Raw genomic sequence first — 11,772 nt, forward strand, 5'->3', positions numbered from 1 at the left:
ACAGGCAGTTAACCCACTGTTCCCCTGAACAGGCAGTTAACCCACTGTTCCCCTGAACAGGCAGTTAACCCACTGTTCCCCTGAACAGGCAGTTAACCCCACTGTTCCCCTGAACAGGCAGTTAACCCACTGTTCCCCTGAACAGGCAGTTAACCCACTGTTCCCCTGAACAGGCAGTTAACCCCACTGTTCCCCTGAACAGGCAGTTAACCCACTGTTCCCCTGAACAGGCAGTTAACCCCACTGTTCCCCTGAACAGGCAGTTAACCCACTGTTCCCCTGAACAGGCAGTTAACCCACCGTTCCCCTGAACAGGCAGTTAACCCACTGTTCCCCTGAACAGGCAGTTAACCCACTGTTCCCCTGAACAGGCAGTTAACCCACTGTTCCCCTGAACAGGCAGTTAACCCCACTGTTCCCCTGAACAGGCAGTTAACCCACTGTTCCCCTGAACAGGCAGTTAACCCACTGTTCCCCTGAACAGGCAGTTAACCCCACTGTTCCCCTGAACAGGCAGTTAACCCACTGTTCCCCTGAACAGGCAGTTAACCCCACTGTTCCTAGGCCGTCATTGATAACTGACTTGCCTAGTTAAATAAAGGGTTAAAAAAAGAGGGATTTCCTGTCATAAAATCCACCCTGTCGCTGGAACTTCCCCGTAAAACCCCATCTTGATGTCATAGTGTTTAAAAAGGACACAATCATTTTGAGAGTAACCCTCCAAAAAGTCATTCATAAACCGTTTTCATTTCCATATGTATTTGGAAGATAAATGTTTGTTTGTTGGGCTTCAGAAATGTGACAGAAAAAGTGCCTCCGGCCTTGAAAAAGAACAGCTGTAACCGATTGAACGTATAAGGGGACATCCGTGAACAAATACTGGTTGTCGAGGCAACAACCGCGCCAGCGCAACGAGAAGGGCTTAACTCAGGCGTTCAAAAGCGCAAATCAGACCGAGAGCCCAATGCTTCAGATAGAGATTGTTTTCTAAACTAAAACTCCTAATGAACTATGGGATGGTAAAAACAGTTTGATTGCCGTAGCAACATCAGGGAAACTGGGAAGAAGGGAGTGGTGCTTGAAATACACAAGTTCTGCAACATGTTTAATTGAGCCTCTCATTCTCCTTAATTGCTGGCCTCAACACCTTAACCAAAATAGATGACCTGAGTAGGAAGCTCTGTGAACAGGTCGTCTGCGTACTGGACTGGCTGAATGAATACATCTCTTGATGCTCCTGGACACATCGTGAGTGATGTGACCAGGAGTCATAGGGTGTTTTGGGTCTTACAACATCAGATGCCTCGCCCAGGTGATCCACCCGAGGTTGATCAGACACCGACTTGTGTCCAGGAGGCATTATGCTGCTCACCCATGGATCTCCTCTCTTGATCCAGGGGTATCTGGAGGCTTTCTCAGCTGCCTCGATGGTGCTGCTGATGGATCTCCTCTCTTAATCCAGGGGTATCTGGAGGCTTTTTCAGCTGCCTCGATGGTGCTGCTGATGGCTCTCCTCTCTTGATCCAGGGGTATCTGGAGGCTTTCTCAGATGCCTCGATGGTGCTGCTGATGGCTCTCCTCTCTTGATCCAGGGGTATCTGGAGGCTTCTCAGCTGCCTCGATGGTGCTGCTGATGGCTCTCCTCTCTTGATCCAGAGGTATCTGGGGGCTTTTTTCAGCTGCCTCGATGGTGCTGCTGATGGCTCTCCTCTTCGCTCCATTGATGCCGAGTGTACTGTAGGCTCTGTAGAGGGATCGCCCAGCAAAACCCCTGCAGCCTACCTCGATAGGCATACACCTAGCTTTCCAACCCTGCTTCCGGCAGTCGATGACCAGTCCCTCGTACTTGGCCCTCTTTCTCCCGTACGCCTCCTCTAGACAATCTTCTGAAGGGACTGTCAGCTCCAGAATAATGATGGTCTTTGTGGACTCTGAGACCAGGGTGATGTCTGGTCTCAGGGTTGTCTTGACAATGTGCTGCGGGAACAGCTGCTTCTCCAGGTCTGCTGTCAGCTGCCAGTCCTGAGCAGTAGCTAGGATCCCCGCAGGTGGTTTGGATTTTGAGCCCGGTTGCTCTCCAGCTCGAATGAAAGTGATCTTGTGACCGGTGGGCCGGAGCTCGCTGACTCTTTCTGATTCCTGTGCAGATTACTTCTGAATGGTCTTGTGACCGGTGGGCCGGAGCTCGCTGACTCTTTCTGATTCCTGTGCAGATTACTTCTGAATGGTCTTGTGACCGGTGGGCCGGAGCTCGCTGACTCTTGCTGATTCCTGTGCAGATTACTTCTGAATGGTCTTGTGACCGGTGGGCCGGAGCTCGCTGACTCTTGCTGATTCCTGTGCAGATTACTTCTGAATGGTCTGGTGACCGGTGGGCCGGAGCTCGCTGACTCTTTCTGATTCCTGTGCAGATTACTTCTGAATGGTCTTGTGACCGGTGGGCCGGAGCTCGCTGACTCTTGCTGATTCCTGTGCAGATTACTTCTGAATGGTCTTGTGACCGGTGGGCCGGAGCTCGCTGACTCTTGCTGATTCCTGTGCCGATTACTTCTGAATGGTCTTGTGACCGGTGGGCCGGAGCTCGCTGACTCTTGCTGATTCCTGTGCCGATTACTTCTGAATGGTCTTGTGACCGGTGGGCCGGAGCTCGCTGACTCTTGCTGATTCCTGTGCCGATTACTTCTGAATGGTCTTGTGACCGGTGGGCCGGAGCTCGCTGACTCTTGCTGATTCCTGTGCCGATTACTTCTGAATGGTCTTGAGAACCTGGTCATGGCGCCAGCGATAATGGCCCCCTCCCAGAGCTTTAGGACAGCAGTTTAGAATGTGCTCCAGTGTCCCTGTCTTGGAGCATAGTGGGCATGCAGGAGTTTCCACTTTGCCCGCAGCAGAATAGGTTTGTTGAGCTGGGTAGGACATGATACACTCCCTGGACCAGGAACTTATGCAGTGTGGTTCCGCCTGCCAGAGGTCAGTCCACAAGACTTTCCTGTCCTTTGCGTGCTCTCACCTTGTCCAGGCACCTTGCGGTCTCATTCCCACTGCTCTGCTGGACCTCTCATCTTCCACAGCTGTTCTCACCTCCTCCTGGCCAAGCCTGCGTCTCTCCTTCCCCTTGGCAGTGTCGTACCAGGGTTCTCAGACCATCTTTTCCCTGGGTCACTGCTCCCACCAGGACACTGTAGCACAGCCAAGACTCAGCCTGCAGCACGGCCTCCTCTGCTCTCCATTTCCTCCTGTAATGACCACTATCCCCCCTTGGGCCACCTTTGGGTCGCTCCACTTCCTGTAATGACCACTATCCCCCCTTGGGCCACCTTTGGGTCGCTCCACCCCCTGTAATGACCACTATCCCCCCTTGGGCCACCTTTGGGTCGCTCCACACCCTGTATTGTCCACTATCCCCCCTTGGGCCACCTTTGGGTCGCTCCACACCCTGTATTGACCACTATCCCCCTTGGGCCACCTTTGGGTCGCTCCACTTCCTGTAATGACCACTATCCCCCCTTGGGCCACCTTTGGGTCGCTCCACCCCCTGTAATGACCACTATCCCCCCTTGGGCCACCTTTGGGTCGCTCCACACCCTGTATTGTCCACTATCCCCCCTTGGGCCACCTTTGGGTCGCTCCACACCCTGTATTGACCACTATCCACCCTTGGGCCACCTTTGGGTCACTCCACTCCCTGTAAAGATCACTATCCCCCCTTGGGCCACCTTTGAGTCACTCCTCTCCCAGTAATAAATGAGTTTCCTGGCCCGAGGCACCATGATCTCCTCTTCCAGGGACTTCAGGGCAGCCTCAGCTCTTTGCTATTTCCATAGAGGACGATCCTGCTCAGGCTAAAGGGCAACCCCAGCCACCTTCAGAGATGGCTGCTGACCTTCCCCATAGAGGACGATCCTGCTCAGGCTAAAGGGCAACCCCAGCCACCTTCAGAGATGGCTGCTGACCTTCCCCATAGAGGACGATCGAGCTCAGGCTAAAGGGCAACCCCAGCCACCTTCAGAGATGGCTGCTGACCTTCCCCATAGAGGACGATCCTGCTCAGGCTAAAGGGCAACCCCAGCCACCTTCAGAGATGGCTACTGACCTTCCCCATAGAGGACGATCCTGCTCAGGCTAAGAGCAACCCCAGCCACCTTCAGAGATGGCTGCTGACCTTCCCCTCCACATTCTCCACAGTGGAGAAGCGGACTTCGTAGATGAGCAGAGGTCAGAGTGTCCTCGGGAGGATGACTTGTGGATACATCCACGCCTTTGACTTGGCGGGCAGTCCTGACCGATCAACCACTCTCAGCCAGTTCTCCAGCTCCTGACCGGTCAACCACTCTCAGCCAGATCCCCAGCTCCTGACCGATCAAACCACTCTCAGCCAGTTCTCCAGCTCCTGACCGGTCAACCACTCTCAGCCAGATCCCCAGCTCCTGACCGGTCAACCACTCTCAGCCAGATCCCCAGCTCCTGACCGGTCAACCACTCTCATACAGTTCTCCAGCTCCGCTCTCAGCCAGATCACCAGCTCCTGACCGGTCAACCACTCTCATACAGTTCTCCAGCTCCGCTCTCAGCCAGTTCTCCAGCTCTGCTCTCAGCCAGTTCTCCAGCTCCTGACAGGTCAACCGCTCTCAGCCAGTTCTCCAGCTCCGCTCTCAGCCAGTTCTCCAGCTCTGCTCTCAGCCAGATCACCAGCTCCTGACCGGTCAACCACTCTCATACAGTTCTCCAGCTCTGCTCTCAGCCAGATCACCAGCTCCTGACCCGGTCAACCACTCTCATACAGTTCTCCAGCTCCGCTCTCATCAGATCCCAGCTCCTGACCGGTCAATCGCTCTCAGCCAGTTCTCCCAGCTCCGCTCTCAGCCAGTTCTCCAGCTCCTGACAGGTCAACTGCTCTCAGCCAGTTCTCCAGCTCCGCTCTCAGCCAGTTCTCCCAGCTCCTGACCGCTCAATCGCTCTCAGCCAGCTCTCCAGCTCCTGACCGGTCAACCGCTCTCAGCCAGTTCCTGACCAGTCATTGGTTTATAGGAGCATATACCCACGTGCCATCTCCTCATTGGTTTATAGGAGCATATACCCACGTGCCATCTCCTCATTGGTTTATAGGAGCATATACCCACGTGCCAACTCCTCATTGGTTTATAGGAGTATATACCCACGTGCCATCTCCTCATAGGTTTATAGGAGCATATACCCACGTGCCATCTCCACATTGGTTTATAGGAGCATATACCCAAGTGCCATCTCCTCATTGGTTTATAGGAGCATATACCCAAGTGCCATCTCCTCATTGGTTTATAGGAGTATATACCCACGTGCCATCTCCTCATAGGTTTATAGGGCATATATACCCACGTGCCATCTCCTCGTGGTTTATGGAGTATAACACCCACCTGTGCCATCTCCTCATTGGTTTATAGGAGCATAACCCAAGTGCCATCTCCTCATTGTTTATAGGGGGTTATACCCACGTGCCATCTCCTCATGGTTTATAGGAGTATATACCCACGTGCCATCTCCTCATTGTTTATAGGAGTATATAACCAAACTGTTGTCTCCTGGTTAGGTTTGCGAGTGTATAAATCTTCAAACTGTTATTTGTAATACACATGGTAGTCTAGCTAATAATAGCAAAACTGTGCTTCTTATCACACAAGTGTAAAGGGGTATACTAACAATATGTGTACTACCTGGTACACACGGTGTAAGGGGTATAATATCAGATATATATGAGTGATGGTACAGTGCGGTATGGGCAAGATGCAGTCAACCTATCGAGTACAATATATACCCACGTGGGTGATTGAAAGATAACTTATCCAACTCTGGTCGCCTTGTAGTAATGGTGTAAAGTTGGGTATAACATCACCATATTAAGTCCTGGAAGAAGCTGGTGAGGAAGGCATTTGGGATAAATCAACCTGTGTCCTGGTTTTCTGGTGTGTATAACATAACCTGTGTTGAGGTCATGCTGCATTGGGGGTAAATATGAACCTGTTGGTCGAGTGGTGTGGGGTATAATTTCAACCTGTGTGTCCTGGTCGTGCTGGTGTGGGGGGTAAACATCAACCTGTGTCCTGGTCCTGCTTGTGTGGGGTATAACATCAACCTGTGTGTCCTGGTCTGTGCTGGTGTGGGGGTATAACATCAACCTGTGTGTCCTGGTCGTGCTGGTGTGGGGGTATAACATCAACCTGTGTGTCCTGGTCGTGCTGGTGTGGGGGTATAACATCAACCTGTGTGTCCTGGTCGTGCTGGTGTGGGGGTAAATAAAATAACCTGTTGTGTCCTGGTCGTGCTGGTGTGGGGGTATAACATCAACCTGTGTCCTGGTCGTGCTGGTGTGGGGGTATAAACATCACCTGTGTGTCCTGGTCGTGCTGGTGTGGGGTATACATCAACCTGTGTTCCTGGTTGCGGTGTGGGGGATAACATCAACCTGTGTGTCCTGGTCGTGCTGGTGTGGGGTATAAAATAAAACCTGTGTGTCCTGGTCGTGCTGTGTGGGGGGATAACATCAACCTGTGTGTCCTGGTCGTGCTGGTGTGGGGGTATAATATCACCTGTGGTCCTGGTCGTGCTGGTGTGGGGGTATAAATCAACCTGTGTGTCCGGTCGTGCTGGTGTGGGGGTATAATATCAAAATGTTGTCCTGGTCGTGCTGGTGGTGGGGGTATAACATCAACCTGTGTGTCCTGGTCGTGCTGGTGTGGGGGGTATAATATCAAACTGTGTGTCCTGGTCGTGCTGGTGTGGGGGTATAACATCACCTGTGTGTCCTGGTCGTGCTGGTGTGGGGGTATAACATCAAACTGTGTGTCCTGGTCGTGCTGGTGTGGGGGTATAAACATCAACCTGTGTCCTGGTCGTGCTGGTGTGGGGGTATAACATCACCTGTGTGTCCTGGTCGTGCTGGTGTGGGGGTATAACATCACCTGTGTGTCCTGGTCGTGCTGGTGTGGGGTATAACATCAACCTGTGTCCTGGTCGTGCTGGTGTGGGGGTATACATCAACCTGTGTGTCCTGGTCGTGCTGGTGTGGGGGTCTAATATAACCTGTGTCCTGGTCGTGCTGGTGTGGGGGTATAATATCAACCTGTGTGTCCTGGTCGTGCTGGTGTGTGGGTATAACATCAACCTGTGTGTGTCCTGGTCGCTGGTGTGGGGTATAACATCAACTGTGTGTCCTGGTCGTGCTGGTGTGGGGTATAACATCACCTGTGTGTCCTGGTCGTGCTGGTGGGGGGTATAACATCAACCTGTGTGTCCTGGTCGTGCTGGTGTGGGGGTATAACATCAACCTGTGTGTCCTGGTCGTGCTGGTGTGGGGGTATAACATCAACCTGTGTTTCCTGGTCGTGCTGGTGTGGGGGTATAACATCAACCTGTGTGTCCTGGTCGTGCTGGTGTGGGGGTATACATCAACCTGTGTGTCCGGTCGTGCTGGTGGTGGGGTATAACATCAACCTGTGTGTCCTGGTCGTGCTGGTGTGGGGGTAAACATCAAACTTGTGTGTCCTGGTCGTGCTGGTGTGGGGGTATAATATCAACCTGTGTCCTGGTCGTGCTGGTGTGGGGGTATAACATCAACCTGTGTGTCCTGGTCGTGCTGGTGTGGGGTATAACATCAACCTGTGTGTCCTGGTCGTGCTGGTGTGGGGGTATAACATCAACCTGTGTGTCCTGGTCGTGCTGGTGTGGGGGTATAACATCAAACTGTGTGTCCTGGTCGTGCTGGTGTGGGGGTATAACATCAACCTGTGTGTCCTGGTCGTGCTGGTGTGGGGGTATAACATCAACCTGTTGTGTCCTGGTCGTGCTGGTGTGGGGTATAACATCAACCTGTGTGTCCTGGTCGTGCTGGTGTGGGGGTATAACATCAACCTGTGTGTCCTGGGTCGTGCTGGTGGGGGGTATAATATCAACCTGTGTCCTGGTCGTGCTGGTGTGGGGGTATAATATCAACCTTGTGTCCTGGTCGTGCTGGTGTGGGGGTATACATCAACCTATGTGTCCTGGTCCTGTTTGTGTGGGGGTGTAAAATCAACCTGTGTGTCCTGATGGCGTCTGGTGTGGGGGAATAACATCAACCTGTGTGTCCTGGTCGTGCTGGTGTGGGGGTATAACATCAACCTGTGTCCTGGTCGTGCTGGTGTGGGGGTATAACATCACCTGTGTGTCCTGGTCCGTGCTGGTGTGGGGGTATAACTCAACCTGTGTGTCCTGGTCGTGCTGGTGTGGGGGTATAACATCAACCTTGTGTCCTGGTCGTGCTGGTGTGGGGGTATAACATCAACCTGTGTGTCCTGGTCGTGCTGGTGTGGGGGTATAACATCAACCTGTGTGTCCTGGTCGTGCTGGTGTGGGGGTATAACATCAACCTGTGTGTCCTGGTCGTGCTGGTGTGGGGGTATAACATCAACCTGTGTGTCCTGGTCGTGCTGGTGTGGGGGTATAACATCAACCTGTGTGTCCTGGTCGTGCTGGTGTGGGGGTATAACATCAACCTGTGTCCTGGTCGTGCTGTGTGGGGGTATAACATCAACCTGTGTGTCCTGGTCGTGCTGGGTGTGGGGGTATCATCAACCTGTGTTCCTGGTCGTGCTGGTGTGGGGGTATAATATCAACCTGTGTGTCCTGGTCGTGCTGGGTGGGGGTATAACATCAACCTGTGTGTCCTGGTCGTGCTGGTGTGGGGGTATAACATCAACCTGTGTGTCCTGGTCGTGCTGGTGTGGGGTATAACATCAACCTGTGTGTCCTGGTCGTGCTGGTGTGGGGGTATAACATCAACCTGTGTGTCCTGGTCGTGCTGGTGTGGGGTATATATCAACCTGTGTCCTGGTCGTGCTGGTGTGGGGGTATAACATCAACCTGTGTGTCCTGGTCGTGCTGGTGTGGGGGTATAACATCAACCTGTGTCCTGGTCGTGCTGGTGTGGGGTATAACATCAACCTGTGTCCTGGTCGTGCTGGTGTGGGGGTATAACATCAACCTGTGTGTCCTGGTCGTGCTGGTGTGGGGGTATAACATCAACCTGTGTGTCCTGGTCGTGCTGGTGTGGGGGGTATAACATCAACCTGTGTCCTGGTCGTGCTGGTGTGGGGGTATAACATCAACCTGTGTGTCCTGGTCGTGCTGGTGGGGGGTATAACATCAACCTGTGTGTTGGTCGTGCTGGTGTGGGGGTATAACATCAACCTGTGTGTCCTGGTCGTGCTGGTGTGGGGTATAACATCAACCTGTGTGTCCTGGTCGTGCTGGTGTGGGGGTATAATATCAACCTGTGTCCTGGTCGTGCTGGTGGGGGTATAATATCAACCTGTGTGTCCTGATCGTGCTGGTGTGGGGGTATAACATCAACCTGTGTGTCCTGGTCCTGTTTGTGTGGGGGGTAAAATCACCTGTGTGTCCTGATGGCGTCTGGTGTGGGGGAATAACATCAACCTGTGTGTCCTGGTCGTGCTGGTGTGGGGGTATAACATCAACCTGTGTGTCCTGGTCGTGCTGGTGTGGGGGTATAACATCAACCTGTGTGTCCTGGTCGTGCTGGTGTGGGGGTATAACATCAACCTGTGTGTCCTGGTCGTGCTGGTGTGGGGGTATAATATCAACCTGTGTCCTGGTCGTGCTGGTGTGGGGGTATAACATCAACCTGTGTCCTGGTCGTGCTGGTGTGGGGGTATAACATCAAACTGTTTGTCCTGGTCGTGCTGGTGTGGGGGTATAACATCAACCTGTGTGTCCTGGTCGTGCTGGTGTGGGGGTATAACATAAACCTGTGTGTCTGGTCGTGCTGGTGTGGGGGTATAACATCACCTGTGTGTCCTGGTCGTGCTGGTGTGGGGGTATAACATCAACCTGTGTGTCCTGGTCGTGCTGGTGTGGGGGTATCATCAACCTGTGTGTCCTGGTCGTGCTGTGTGGGGTATAACATCAACCTGTGTGTCCTGGTCGTGCTGGTGTGGGGGTATAACATCAACCTGTGTGTCCTGGTCGTGCTGGTGTGGGGGTATAACATCACCTGTGTGTGCTGGTCGTGCTGGTGTGGGGGTATAACATCAACCTGTGTCCTGGTCGTGCTGGTGTGGGGGTAAAACATAACCTGTGTGTCCTGGTCGTGCTGGTGTGGGGTATAACATCAACCTGTGTCCTTGTCGTGCTGGTGTGGGGTATAACATCAACTTTTGTCCTGGTCGTGCTGGTGTGGGGGTATAACATCAACCTGTGTGTCCTGGTCGTGCTGGTGTGGGGGTATAACATCAACCTGTGTGTCCTGGTCGTGCTGGTGTGGGTGTGGGGTATAACATCAACCTGTGTGTCCTGGTCGTGCTGGTGTGGGGTATAATATCAACATGTGGTCCTGGTCGTGCTGGGTGGGGTATAACATCAACCTGTGTGTCCTGGTCGTGCTGTGTGGGGGTATAACATCAACCTGTGTCCTGGTCTGCTGGTGTGGGGGTATAACATCAACCTGTGTGTCCTGGTCGTGCTGGTGTGGGGTATAACATCAACCTGTGTGTCCTGGTCGTGCTGGTGTGGGGGTATAACATCAACCTGTGTGTCCTGGTCGTGCTGGTGTGGGGTATAACATCAACCTGTGTGTCCTGGTCGTGCTGGTGTGGGGGTATAACATCAACCTGTGTGTCCTGGTCGTGCTGGTGTGGGGGTATAATATCAACCTGTTGTCCTGGTCGTGCTGGTGTGGGGTATAACATCAACTTGTGTGTCCTGGTCGTTGCTGGTGGTGGGGGTATATATCAAACCTGTGTCCTGGTCGTGCTGGTGTTGGGGTATAACATCAACCTGTGTGTCCTGGTCGTGCTGGTGTGGGTTATAATAACATCAAACTGTGTGTCCTGGTCGTGCTGGTGTGGGGGTATAACAACATCAACCTGGTGTCCTGGTCGTGCTGGTGTGGGGGTATAACATCAACCTGTGTGTCCTGGTCGTGCTGGTGTGGGGTATAACATCAACCTGTGTGTCCTGGTCGTGCTGGTGTGGGGTATAACATCAACCTGTGTGTCCTGGTCGTGCTGGGTGTGGGGGTATAACATCAACCTGTGTGTCCTGGTCGTGCTGTGTGGGGGTATACATCACCTGTGTGTGCTGGTCGTGCTGGTGTGGGGGTATAATATCAACCTGTGTCCTGGTCGTGCTGGTGTGGGGTATAACATCAACCTGTGTGTCCTGATCGTGCTGGTGTGGGGGTATAACATCAACCTATGTGTCCTGGTCCTGTTTGTGTGGGGGTGTAAAATCAACCTGTGTGTCCTGATGGCGTCTGGTGTGGGGGAATAACATCAACCTGTGTGTCCTGGTCGTGCTGGTGTGGGGTATAACATCAACCTGTGTCCTGGTCGTGCTGGTGTGGGGTATAACATCAACCTGTGTGTCCTGGTCGTGCTGGTGTGGGGGTATAACATCAACCTGTGTGTCCTGGTCGTGCTGGTGTGGGGGTATATATCAACCTGTGTCCCTGTCGTGCTGGTGTGGGGGTATAACATCAACCTGTGTGCCTGGTCGTGCTGGTGTGGGGGTATAACATCAACGTGTGTCCTGGTCGTGCTGGTGTGGGGGTATAACATCAACCTGTGTGTCCTGGTCGTGCTGGTGTGGGGGTATAACATCAACCTGTGTATTGGTCGTGCTGGTGTGGGGGTATAACATCAACCTGTGTGTCCTGGTCGTGCTGGTGTGGGGGTATAATATCAACATGTGTCCCTGGTCGTGCTGGTGTGGGGGTATAACATCAACCTGTGTGTCCTGGTC

The 11,772-nt window shown here is 53.1% G+C and overlaps 1 pseudogene; it reads right to left on the reverse strand.

The window, feature by feature from the left end:
• Window positions 1–1,331: 1,331 nt before the first annotated feature.
• LOC116360536 (uncharacterized) lies at window positions 1,332–5,402 on the reverse strand (annotated as a pseudogene).
• Window positions 5,403–11,772: the final 6,370 nt, after the last annotated feature.

The sequence above is a fragment of the Oncorhynchus kisutch genome, unplaced genomic scaffold, assembly GCF_002021735.2.
Source record: "Oncorhynchus kisutch isolate 150728-3 unplaced genomic scaffold, Okis_V2 Okis09a-Okis19a_hom, whole genome shotgun sequence".
In the NCBI taxonomy this organism is placed as follows: Eukaryota; Metazoa; Chordata; class Actinopteri; order Salmoniformes; family Salmonidae; genus Oncorhynchus; species Oncorhynchus kisutch.